This window comes from Tasmannia lanceolata, unplaced genomic scaffold (genome assembly GCF_043159265.1).
Source record: "Tasmannia lanceolata isolate RefF3 unplaced genomic scaffold, GAP_Taslan_0.1 ptg000023l, whole genome shotgun sequence".
Classification (NCBI taxonomy): domain Eukaryota; kingdom Viridiplantae; phylum Streptophyta; class Magnoliopsida; order Canellales; family Winteraceae; genus Tasmannia; species Tasmannia lanceolata.
Genome location: NW_027518700.1, coordinates 21,472,538 through 21,485,565, shown reverse-complemented (window position 1 = coordinate 21,485,565; position 13,028 = coordinate 21,472,538).

The following is a 13,028-nucleotide window of genomic DNA, read 5'->3' as shown; positions in this document are numbered from 1 at the left end:
ATCGCGGTTGCCCGGTGAGAGCTTTCTGGACGATTAAAATTTCAATCCAAATCTATCTGCTGTCGCCCGGCCCTATGGCCGTCGACCGGCCCAACCATGCTGGATTGTTTCTGGATTTCTAGAAACACATCCGCGGTCGACCTCTGATGCCTTGGTCGACCGGCCCTCTTTGTTTAGGTAGGTGCTAGGTTTCCAGCACACTTCCCGCGGTCGCCCGAGAGACCCTGGTCGACCGGCCCTGCTTTGAAATCTTGTTTTAAATATTTAAGTTCTAGGGCTTTGGGCCATGGTCTGTGGGCTTTTGTCCAAGATTTTCAAACATGTTTTGGGGAGTATAGATGGTTTCCAAAGATGTTTAAATTTGTTTATGAAAACCATTTGAAAACCTTTTTGAAAGTGCGAAAACATTTAATAAGAGGACTCCAATACAATCTAAAAATATAGAACCTTGAGCCTTCTTGGATTGTCTTGGCTCCTTAGCACTTTCTTGGACATCTCTGACTTGTGAGTGAACTCTTCAACTTTCTTCGGGTCATGTGACTTCCTCCATTCTTTGAGCATGTTGAATGGTATGTTAGAAGGTCACCAATGCTAGTTCATCTCCAAGCTTCTTCTAGCACTGGCTAGGCATGCTTGTGGGATCTTTGACTTGAACTCTTGATTTGAACAGCTTCCGGGGATGATGTCTCCAATGTATCTACAAGCTCTTTGGTTCCTTTGTGCATGTTGATCCTCAAGCCATGTGTTGAGTTGTATTGTGTAATGACGATATGACATGTAAAGTTCCTGTCTAAGGCACAACACTACTAAGCAACACATTAGTCCATAAAGACTAATCAATTTGGGTTTGCTAGCATCAAAATAATAAGGTAAATATGAATGGTTGAACCCATGGGAACCCCTGGGCTAACAGTTTGCCACGATGCCGCACCTCCCGGCAGTCCCCTACAAGCCTATATCCAACCCCGTCTCGTTCGCCATGTGGGGGATGGATCTCCTGGGAGCATTTCCGAATTCGACTAAGGGGCACCGTATGATGTATGTGGCAATCGACTACTTTACCAAGTGGGTCGAAGCCAAGGCAATGAAGAAAATCACCTCCAGGGAAACAAAGAATTTCTTTTATCATGACATCATCTGCAGGTTCGGGTTACCCAAAGTCTTGGTAACTGACAACGGGACTCAGTTCGCAAGTTGACAATTCAAGGACTTCTGTGGAAAGCTCGGTATTGAGCAGAGATTTACGTCGGTCGGGCATCCACAAGCAAACGGGCAGGTGGAGGTGACCAACCGAACACTCCTGCAGGGATTAAGGAAACGGGTAGAGAACGCCCGAGGATCATGTGCTGAAGAATTTCTGAATTTGCTTTGGGGCTACCGAACCACCTCTAGAACAACAACAAGAGATTCACCATTTAGTCTTGCCTTCGGGGTAGACGCAGTCATACCAGTGGAGATCGGCGCCCATTCCCCAAGACTTGAAGCCTATAATGAACGTGCTAACTCTAAGCTAATGAGGAGCGCCTCAACCTCATGGAAGAAACTCGAGAGAAAGCCAGGGTCAGGATGGCGGCGTACCAGCAGAGGGTGGCCCGATACTACGACTCCAGATGAAAGAAACAGAAGTTAGAGCGGGCGATCTAGTTTTACGCAGATCCAAAGTCTTCGACCCTCGCAGCGCGGGAAAGTTAGCTCCTACCTTGGAAGGACCCTACCGCGTCTCACGTGCACTCAAACCGGGCTCATATCAGCTAGAAAGTCTGGAGGGCAACCCTATTCCCCGTGCATGGCACATGTCTAGTCTGAAGAAATTCTTTTAGTAGGCAAAATGTGATCTCTTTTTTTTCGTTTGTTTATAATGAATCTCTGTGTTTGTTGTTCTTTTCAAATGTTGTAGAAATGTAATCTCCATCTCCAGTAATGAAATCTCCTTTTCTCTCCAAGTCTATTCTGACTCTCTACTCGTCGAATGATTACTCCCCAATATTAATAAATCTCTAGGCCGGACGAACAGGCAGCTAACTTATGTAAAGAAGTTAACGCCCATCGATTGGGTCCTCGGGCCATCCGAATAAAAGGGTTCCTCTAGATGATACATGCGTGACCGAGTCTGATCCCCCGGAAATCAACACAAAACATCATGGGTAAAAGTCCCGATCTAAGTCAAGATAGGCGGGTCCGTTACCTCCGAGCTGACACTCGTGAGAACAACGACCGACATGCCGGAGCACAAAAGGTACACTTGAAAACTGACGCCCTATGAGGCTCGGTAGAGTGTCTACCATCGCTGAAATTCTCCAACTTTAGGTACACTAAAAAACTGATGCCCTACGAGGCTCGGTAGAGTGTCTACTATCACCGAAATTCTCCAACGTTAGGTACACTCGAAAACTGGCGCCTTACGAGGCTCGGTAGAGTGTCTACCATAACCGAAATTTTCCAACGTTAGGTACACTAAAAAACTGATGCCCTATGACGCTCGGTAGAGTGTCTACCATCGCCAAAATTCTCCAACATTAGGTACACTCGAAAACTGACGCCCTACGAGGCTCGTACGCTAGGTGCACTCAAAAAATGACGCCCTACGAGGTTCGGTAGAGTGTCTACCATTGCCGAATTCTCCAACTTTAGGTTCAGTTGAAAACCGACGCTCTACGAGGCTTGGTAGAGTGTCTACCATCGGCGAAATTCTCCAATGTTAGGTACACTCGAAAATCGACGCCCTACGAGGCTCGGTAGAGTGTCTACCATCGCCGAAATTCTCCAATGTTAAAGACACTCGGAACCAAAGTCTTAAGAGACTTGGTAGAGTGTCTATAAAGAAAAGCATAAACCACCAAAGATTTTCCATTAATACTGCCATAACTGGTTCAATACATAGAGAGTTCGCAGAAATCACAAAAAAGACTACAAAAAGAAAAGGGCCCGACACTCAAACATCCTTCTCCAAAATTTTCCCTGCGGGGGGCTCAACAGCAGACGACACAGAAGATTCCTCTCCAGAAGATGTGACCACTGGTGCTATATAATTTTGGTCGGTCGCCTCAGAATCTTCTCCCTCGGAAAAATCGGTACCCGGCGGCCCCTTCAGCTTTTCGATAGGGAATTCGGAGTCAAGAGCCTTAACCTGGGTTGGGTCCGACAATCAACAAATCCCTTTGCTTCGTAATCTAGAGCATGCAAGGCCATGTCCATCTCATAATCTGGGGACAACTTGAAGTCCGCAATCGCCTTAGCTTGGATCTCCCCTTCACGCTGTACCGCCTTCTCCAGCTCCTCAACTGCCCGGGCTCGTGCTACTTTTTCCGCCTAGAGATCATCCCGAGTCTTCTTGAGGTCGGATTGAGCGGTGGAAAGCAGACTGTTGATATTCTCCAAGGCCTCCTCAAAAGCCTTCCTATCTGCCACTTGTCTTTCCCCGAAAGTCTTCATCTCCTTAGACACCTGATATTTCTCCATGCGCCCCGAAGATTAGGCACAAGCGTCGGACAACTACAAACATAAAAGAAGACTAAAATTATAACCTGCCGGAAAAAAGAATGACCAAAAAAGCCTAGGATAATATCTTACCCTCTTCGCCAAGAGAACCATCTCGCGGCCCAGTGCCGAAGATGAAAACGTCTCCAACTCAGCGAAATCCCTTAGCAGGATGCTAGTCATGGCCATCTCTATGGCCATCCTCGGATTGTGCATCGCCGAGTCTTAAGTCATGACCTTCCAACCAGGATTGGGATGTAAGCCGCAGGAGGAATCTTTGAATCTTTGTCCTTCGGGTCCGAACCCTCTATTGACTTGCCCTTCTTACTTGGACTCTCCTCTGTCAAATCTATTTGCCACTTACCCTTCAAGACCTTTTCCGGAGGTTGAGAAGCGGACACAACCTCCTTGGACTTGACGGCCGGTACCACGCCTTTGGCCAACTTATCCGCCTGCCGCTTCGAGGCCTTCTCCCGTTTCTGCCGAGCTACTTCCTTGGCCTTCAATCTCCTAGCCTCCTCCATTGCCAAAGCAGATATATTAGTACCCGGACCTTGCGCTACCATCCCTGCAACGAAAAAAGAAACATTTTACGCCAATGTAAAGCAAGGAGAAAGCAAATGAGAAAGCTTAAAATACAGGGGAAAAAAACAGAAAAGAGAGTCACAAGCTTGACCCTCACTGGCACTTATCTCTTCATCCTCTTCCTCTTCCCCCTCTCCATCATCACGAACCTCATCCTCCGAATCTAGCACCATGTTACTCAAACCAAACTCTACCAATTTTCGTTCGGACTTGAACTCCCGAACGTCATACCTCACTTTCCCTGCCTCTATCCCCCTACCAACAACATCGATAAACACCATCATACCAAGTTTTCCTAAAGATGGCTTCAACCCCATCCTCTTGTCGTTAGTCTCCCTCCAATCGAAGGGAAACCTCCAACCGGCCGACTCAGGGGGGCTTAACAAGAAAAACTCATTCTTCCACCATTTGATGGAAGACAGAGCCCCGTCGGCGATCATCAACGTTCGTCGCTGAGCCACGTCCAGCCAACAGTCGCCATGACGAATGAGGAAACACTTCCGGATCACATCCAGAGATATTGGGGCCTTCACCATTTTAGTTTTGGCCACGTAAGCCATAAGGCTCCTCCACCTGTTTGGGTAAATCTGAGATGGAGCCAAGCCAAAGAAATCCAAGGAATCTATCATGATTTGAGGGAGAGGGAATTGGACGCCCGCCTCTATGACCTCTCTGGAAAAGGCCGTCTGCCCTCCACGTTACTATAGCAGGCCCGCTCGTCAGAAGTAGGAAGTTGAACGTGATAGTCCTCTGGGATATGGAATTTCTCTTGTATGTGCCTAAGGTCCGACGGTTTGAGGATGCCTATCGAACCCATGGCCTCATTGGGGCGATAAGCCATACCATGGGGCACATGAGGCTCGTGAAGCTGCGCAGACTCCTGAGCAACCCGCCTAGCCTGAGCCTCCATCGGTGTTGAACGGAATCGCTCTTATCTGTCGATAGTGCTTTGATCAGGGGAGTGTCACTCGGTACCGATTCTGCTGCCTCGGGAGGTTCCATGGGAAGCACCGGCTCCACCACCTTCCTCGGACGCGATACTATTTTATTTTGAGAACCCCCTCTTTTCTCAATAGCCAAGACATCGCTAGTCTTCTTAGCCCTAACCTTGCACCTCTTCGCCGGCGGTTCTACCGGCGTACTCTCAACTTCTTCTACCGATTGAATATGAGGGGAAGAAGAAGATTCCGCCATTCAAACAGGTTCAAATGATGGATTTTGCGAATCGGTATTCTCCGACATGAATATTTAAAGGAAAATTAAATACAAGGATGGGAGAAGAAAACGCACCGGAATAAGGAAAAGACGCCGGAAATCTCGCCTAAGAAGATGAACCAGCACCGAAAATAGAGGAGGAAACTCACCAAAAAAGGAAAAAGCTCCCTCTAACGGCGGATGAAAACCTCCGGATGGAAAATGACTCAAAAAGCGAGCCGACGGAAAGAAAGAAACGGTGAAAATCAATCGAAAAAGACGAAACCCCTCACCGGAAAACGCAAAAGGATTTCGTCTGAGCAGAGAGAGAGAGAGAGAGTAAGAGAGAGAAGATAAGGAGAAAAGTGAAATGGGTGGACTTTTATAGACCCTTGGGCAGGAAACCAAAGGGTCACGTCTCACTGAAATGAGCTGCCATGTGGCGCCCCGTAACTTGCACGTGTTTATTGGGCCCATAAATGCACCGTTTCGCCATCATGACTCAAGGCGCCAAACTGTGGTTACGCCAATATCGAAACGTTGCGACTCTCCCACCCATCTGATGTAAAAAACTCCGGATGACAGGTCAGACAAACACTCAACAATTCACATCCAAGGTGAAGTATATCACGGGACCGACGCTCCCCACAACCCGATTACGCAGTACCGAGTCTCTACATACGCTATGAGGATAGTTTTGTTCAAATATCGGTCATGGCCGATGAACCAACGGACACCTACGAAAAACAGTCTATGTCAATCTTCGAAATTATGCGGTGGCACCAAAGAACTTTATGATGATCGGTACCGGTTATTTCTAAGATTACTACATGAACAGTATCATTTACAAAAACTTATCTTTCATTCGTATATGGAAAAATCTTTACAAAAGGGGGGCTTCTAGGCCAGTTACAGAAAAGCAAAGAGAAATCTAAACACTGAAAACTCTATTGAGCTACAGCTGATTACGAAAGTCAAAAGAAATCTAATGCGCCTTAGGCTCTACCGAGCTTCACATAGCATTGGACCTCACCATCACCATCCAGCTCCCTCATGCCACGGCACCCACTTGGCACAATCTTCTTTGCTCCGGAAGGAAGCTTGATCGTTGTGGTGCCGTTATCGGGATTGTGGCTAATAACGGTGGTAGAGTCACTTGGTCGGGTCCTCCTCCGGATCATCCTCATGGCCTTCTTCAAGATCCTCTTCCAATGGATCTACCTCCAGAGGAGCCTCGAGACCGGGAGATGCGGTGTCAGCTCCCATGTTGCCCTCGGATGTCCCTCGTAATCGGGCCTTCAAAGCTTCGTTCTCTTCTTCCAACCTCCCTACCCTGGCCCTTAATCGGAGAACCTCCATACCCAACCGGAGAAGTTGATCCGCCACCCTGTATCCTCTCTCCATTGCATGCTTCAGAGACTGCTTATAATTAGCGGCAAAGCTGGGGACATCACCGGGAGAAAGGCTACTTCCAGGAGCTGAAGAATCCGAGCAATCTCCAGGATCAACTTTCCGTTTCTTCTCGCTTTGAGATCCGCAGTTCCCTCCCTTTCTCCGGCCACCGGAGACGCCACCGCCGGAATTGTCGCCACTGGAATCACCATTTCTGGTGAACCAGACCCCGCCGATGGCCCTCTTTTCTCCCTTGGGGATCCCCGTGTTCTCTGGGTTACCGGTTCTCTGGCAAATACTGCGTGCTCCCCGTCTCCATCTGATGGCGAATTTACCTCCACCACCGGAACAATCACCTCCGATCAGCTGTCGACACCTAGTCCTTGGGACATGATTGATGGGACGAAGAAATCCACGGAGAAGAAGAAAAGGGAAAGAGAGAAAATGGCAAGGATATCTCCTCCTCCTGCTCCTTTGTATAACAAATAATCGGACGGGAAATCTAGGCAGGATTTAATATCCCCGCTGGTTTTCAAAGCTGCGTGAAAAGACATTAAAGCGAGAAATAATGATCCCGCCCATTTTCAAAATCACGTTCGGGAAATCTAGGCAGGAGTTTAATACTTTTGCCGCTTCTCGAGACTCGTAATGACGAAAACAGGTAAAAACCAATGGGGAAACACGCCTCATTATGAACCATCCCACCGGAAATCTAAGGCCATCAAGTGACATGACACGTCAAATTCACCCCAAGTTCCCGGCAGAGGCGGCTCAACTCCATCGACACCAAGTCAGCTGGTACTGGGTGTGGACCCCGATCCGAGAGAGAGGTGGGGGATGAGCCCCCAGCAGCCTCTGGATCATCCACGTGTGAAGGAGAGCTCTACCAAAGAACTCTCGAAACAGATGCCACCCTCATAGCATAGCACGAGTGGCGATAAATGAATGAGATACGTCTTGATCCGGAGCCAGGGCTCGAAACCAAGACGTACCTAAAATAAACTCAAAGTTGCCATCCATGGATAGGCCATGGAACCCCAAAAACAAATCCTCTGTGCAATGGATAACCAGAAATATATATGGGGTTGTGCCTGATTATGAATGGAGAAGGTCCGAAGAGCACTCCCAATTCGTCCGAGTGCAAGCACTTGGCCTCTTATGCCATTTATTATTAACCTTGAAGAGTTTTGGGCAAAAATCATGTGAAATGGGAACAAATATCCCCAAGAAGGCGTCTACCTAATCATGCATGACTCGGGAATGAAATAATAAGCACACACAAAATGAATGAAAGAAGTGTCACCTAAGCATAACTAGGTTATGAGTGTTATGCCTAATGGGTGTCTAAATTCTGGTGGACAAATATATGCATGCTACAGCTAAAGGTATAAAGTCCATACAGGAAGGTAAGAAAACACAACAAAGCATGCAATACAACTTGATCCCACATATTATACAACAAGACAAATCCTAAGACTCTAATGATTAAACCCGAGTCTTTGGATGGTCTGATGTTCATCCAAAGAAGCCTACGTATCCCCGCCTCCCCAAGAATCAGAGTCACGTACTTCTTCGCACCTATTCTAAACTATGATGCCTAAGACATCTAGACCTCTATCCTAGACTCGATCTAAAAGACCGTACTAATTATTAAAGCTTCTTGTGCGATTATTTAAATTCCAATGGATTGTGGATTTTAGGATATCCTATATGCCTTAACTAAATGCAAGTTAGCCCTAAGTTAATGCTGGTGGTTCCTACAACCTATGTGTAACTAGGCTATATTTCCTAAGAAAAACAAAGGGCGGACTAACGCATCCTATTCTAGTCATTAGTCGGCGATGTAGATCGCCAACTGACCAGACGGAGGCGTTCCTATAACTCTAGGACAAACCCCTAACTCTAAAAGAAGCATACAACAAACAAAAAAACACATCAAGGACAAACCCCTAACTCTAAAAAAAACTCTCTACCTAGGACAAATTCCTAACTCTAGAGGAAGATCTTTTCAAAAAATAATATTTAGGAAGATTTTTATATTTTTAAAAGGTTTAAAAGATTTATTTACAAAGTTTGGCTAGACTTGGGATAGTGATCCCAAGCTGCACTACGTATCTCATGGAAGAGGATCAAGCCAACGCAGTTCGAAATCGAACTCTCCTAACTACCACTAAAACTTAACACTCTAAAAGATTTAAGGCTTTTGATGTTTTAAAATTTTGATTTTTTAAAATTTTGATGTTTTTGAGATTTTGAAATATTCAACTGTTTTCACCCTTTTGGTCAAAGACCGAAGGGAATACACAAAGCAACACCCTAGGGCCAAACCCTAAACCAGGTAAGCTAATGTCAAAGACAAGGAAATGATCTAAGATCCCAAAAGGCAAAGCTCTAATGAGACTGTGCTAGTCTCTAATAAAGAAGAGTGACAACAACACTGAGGAGAAACTCCCAACTAAAAATACTAAAGAAGGGGTGTAAATGAGTCAAAGACTCTCTAATACCGCTACCAAAGTAAAGACGAATGAGTCGAAGACCTGCTTGGAGGAGTTGCTCTAACATAAGGCTAGGTAAGCCTCTTAAAAGGGAAACCCTCTAAACGAGACAAGACTTGTCTCTAAATAGGGGCTCTATAAATGTGGCAAGCCATGCCTCCTACAAGTATTCTCCACTAAGGCAACCTTCTTAAGGGTACGCTCTAAATGAGGCTTGTCTCCCAAAGAGACTTGCCTTAATGAGACAAAGCATGTCTCCTGATACAACTCCCTAATGAGACCTCAATAGTCTCCTAAATGAGGGCTCTAGATGACACTTTTATTGCCCTTGCAATGAGAAGAGAAGAACTACCATCTAATGGTATCTAAAAGACCTAGAAAGTCTTCTAAATGAGAGGGGAAATACTATTAAGACTTGGCAAGTCTCCTAAATAATGGGCTTGGGCTAGCGCCTTCATCGCCCTACAAGCTTCGAAATGTCAAAGCTAAAGAACCACTAAGTTCGAAAATAGTTGCAAAGCCACTGTGTTGCTGGGATACATAATCCTATGATCTCCAAACCAGAACGCAGAAGATATAAAACCAAACCCTTAACCCCGAAATCCAAATATCTAAAGCCACAAACCAAGCCACACTACGATACTACTCGAATGTAAGCCCTAAATTCAAAAGTCAAAGAGCAACCAAACTGAGAACAAGACCATATCTCCGACTTCTTTTAAACATAATCACGAAGATACCAAAATTAGACAACACGCGAGTTAGATTTCCAAACCAAAAGGAAAACCAAATCCCTAAAAAAATGAAAAGCTGATAAGGCACAATGTACTGAACTTTGTCATGTGCTCGCACCAAAATGTTATAGCATTACTGATATATATAGTGTCATTGATAATGTCATTATCAAAATGTAGTAGGGCGAATATCTGCTCGATAGGAATTGGTGTCATCACAAACATGCTCACAGTTATATTAATCCATCTTGTCTTTTAAATCCTAAGGAACTACGTAATATTACCACTCTTATGATAAAGTCCTTTTAATCCAAAAATTAGTCAAAGTCATGCAACTCATAGGATATAGACCAACCTGTACATAAAACATGAATCAGATGGCAAAAGGGACAAGCTGAATTTATGAAACATGCTAAACTAAACATGCAGGAAATAAATTTATGCATTTGTATTGTGAATAGTGCAGGAAAAACTGAGCTTGTATTGAAACCTGTGTCAAAAACAAGGTAGAATTGTGCTACACTTGTGCAGAAATTGAGCTGAACCTATGCCAAAACAGGGCAGAATTGTGGGCAAATTTTGTGCAAAAATTGAGGTGATTTACGTGAGAATATACACCCTGAAGCACAACCTCATATACAATCTTTTAAACATATACACAAACACTCTATCATTGCCCTGTTTAGGCAAAAGAAAAACATTAAATTGCTAACTTAAACTGCTGCCTTATGTAAGAAATGACCCCAAAAATCCATTATTGGAGAATATACTGGAGAGGAATGCCATTATTCATGATGAGTGGAAGGTTAAGACCTATTTCCACCCACCTTGCTTCTGTATCATCATCAATTCTCATGACTAAGGATTAATATAAATAAGATATTCTTCATGATAGAACATTGAAACTGAGTATCTAAACCATTATCAAAAGAAATCCTGAATTGAAAGAACTACCCAGATTAGTTCTTGCACAATGCAAATGAGTGAGCTGAAATACTTATTCATAACATGGCTGTGAATAACAAATGCAAGTGAGCAGGCTGAAATATGAACTATTTCAAACATTTCATCAATTTGTTCAAAGGGGCTAATCCAAAATCAAGGCTGAAATTGAACCAATAAAAGATTGAACCAGTGAAGGGCCAAACTAGTTATAGTTGTTAATTAGAGCATTAAAAGAACTGATGCTTACACAAGCATTACAACAAAAAATTGGCATGCAGTTTTCAAGCTTTTAGCCGAACCATGACACCCTAACACAATCAGGTTTGTCTAATTACCATCCAATTAGTCTCAAAAGTTTAAACACTTGTGATCTCACAGATCTCATAATCAACAAATCAAATTACAGGTAGGACTCTTATCAAATCACAAGCATATTACCATTAATCAACTGCAATTTCCTTTTGCAAGCCATAAACCCACTTTTTATCAAATCATATCGAGGAAAATAGTATATATTTAAAAAAAAATTAACATGAGCTCCTTTTTCCTATCTTGTTTTCTGTCTTAATTAGTATATTCTCCATCTCAACATTCAGCGTTATGAACAAGACAAATGCATCCCCATATAAATCAAAGAACTCTGTAAGCCCAAGGGTCTACTCTCCTATCTTGTTTTGATGATTCTAAACATAATTAATTGTGTTTTTGAATACTAATCAATTTGCTTTGAAGTGTTGTGTTTGAGATAGGATTGATCATTGAAGAAACCAACACACAATATGGTCATGCTTGGAGATATCCCATACAAGAGTCAAAGGAGCTAAGTGAAGCTCACCTCATCTCTCAAGCAAGCATACACAAGATGGAAGATCAATTAAAGACCAAGACTAAAGAGAAGTTGAAAGCTACATAGGTATCATTGTACATCCTTTCTCTTTAGATTTCCAAGTCAAGGCAAAGTGTTTTCAAAATGTTTTTCAAAGAATACTTAAGAACTTAAAATGGATTAGTGAATGGTTATGTGGTGGACCAACATGTTGGGACCCTCATAAACATTCCAAAATAATCATAGGAGATGAGTTCCAAAAGCCAAAAATCAAACAAGAAATAAAATCTCAAAATATGTGGATTTTTAGGCTTCTCGGAACTCCGAGAGTTCCCTCGGAACTCCGAGAAAAGGTCCAGTAGCGTCTGGACATTTTCTCGGAACTCCGAGAAATTTTCTCGGAACTCCGAGAAATGGTCCAGTAGAAAAATTCCATTTTCTGGCCGTTGTCTCGGAACTCCGAGAATATTTCTCGGAACTCCGAGAATATTTCTCGGAACTCCGAGAATTCTCGGAACTCCGAGAATGGTTCTCGGAACTCCGAAAACCCTGCGACAGCTCAGAATATAGCCGTTGGGATTTGAATTAATTCTTGTTTTTTGATATTTCCACCCCCAAACGGTCATATTCTTTGGAGAGGCTATAAATACAATATGTAGAGAAGTTTTTCTCTCCCTCTTGATCATTTGAAAACATCTTTGAGCATCAAAGAAAACTTGCAACCTATTATTGCTTGAGATTTTGTTTTCCCCACACTTGCCTTGCAACTTGCAAATCTATTTGAGTTGGGATTTTAGAGCTTTCACTTGCAACCATCATTGAAGAGCAATCAAGGATCTACAAAGAGCATCAAGCTTTCAAGAAGAAGCCAAGCTATCAATCTTTCATATCTTGTATAGGTGGCTAGGGCATTCCGTTTTTAATTCCCTAGAGAGCAACCGCTTAGAACTCGGCGGAGAAGGAGAGTCTTTGTAAAGGTGTAAGGGCATCCTTGTTTAATATCCCTTGGAATTGTAACCGCCTCGGAGCCGGGCATCGTGGAGGTCTCCAATAGTGGAATCCCTCAAGTACGACCTTGAGTAGAGTGGAGTAGGCCGTTGGCCGAACCACTATATATCGGTGTGTCATTTCTCACTCTTGCATTTCCATTATTGTTTGATTTGGCATTTCATTTTATTTTTCAAATTATATTTGCACTAACCAAATATTTAATTAAGTGAAGAAAAATTCCAATTAGGGTTCATAGGTAATTTTGAAAAGGCCTAATATTGAGTTAAATTCAATTCACCCCCCCTCTTGAGTATTTCAATTGGTATCAGAGCATCGTCTCTAATTTTTAGAAAACCCTAACCGGTATAGAGTAAAGATTCTAAAATGGCA